This window comes from Octopus bimaculoides, chromosome 27, assembly GCF_001194135.2.
Source record: "Octopus bimaculoides isolate UCB-OBI-ISO-001 chromosome 27, ASM119413v2, whole genome shotgun sequence".
Classification (NCBI taxonomy): domain Eukaryota; kingdom Metazoa; phylum Mollusca; class Cephalopoda; order Octopoda; family Octopodidae; genus Octopus; species Octopus bimaculoides.
This window is the reverse complement of record NC_069007.1, coordinates 21130522-21130924: the sequence shown is the minus strand read 5'-3', so window position 1 is coordinate 21130924 and position 403 is coordinate 21130522. Positions and strand designations below refer to the sequence as shown.

The window sequence follows — 403 nt, the reverse complement described above, 5'->3', positions numbered from 1 at the left end:
GTCCTTGCCACTCAACTCAATACCTTCCTCCTAGATTCACAATACTAAACATACTCTCTTCCCTCTTCAATTCTTCCTACCCCCCCCCAGTCCTTCCTGCCCCATTTTTGCCATGAGTGTCATCTCTCATCATAAGAGCCTCTCTTCTGCCTGGCCCCTCTTTCACTATTATTTATCCTAGAACCTCCACCCTTCTCTGTCGAACAGAACTTTATCTTACTCTGAATTGTTTCTCCTTTATGGGCAACATTTACTCACTGTTTCTTGGAATGGTCACTGGCATGAGAGAGGTCCTCAACTGCATCAGTGCATTTAAGTTCCTCATCATTTTTAAGATTCACTGATCTTAAACCCAGACCTCTACAACTATTATGTTGATAACTGTATTGGTACCACTCCTCTC

At 42.9% G+C, this 403-nt stretch overlaps 1 protein-coding gene across 1 annotated transcript in view; it reads right to left on the bottom strand.

The window, feature by feature from the left end:
• LOC106883327 (zinc finger protein 239-like) overlaps positions 1-403 on the bottom strand; it is a 12315-nt gene that overhangs the window by 6686 nt on the left and 5226 nt on the right. The gene's annotated exons all lie outside the window — the stretch shown is intronic.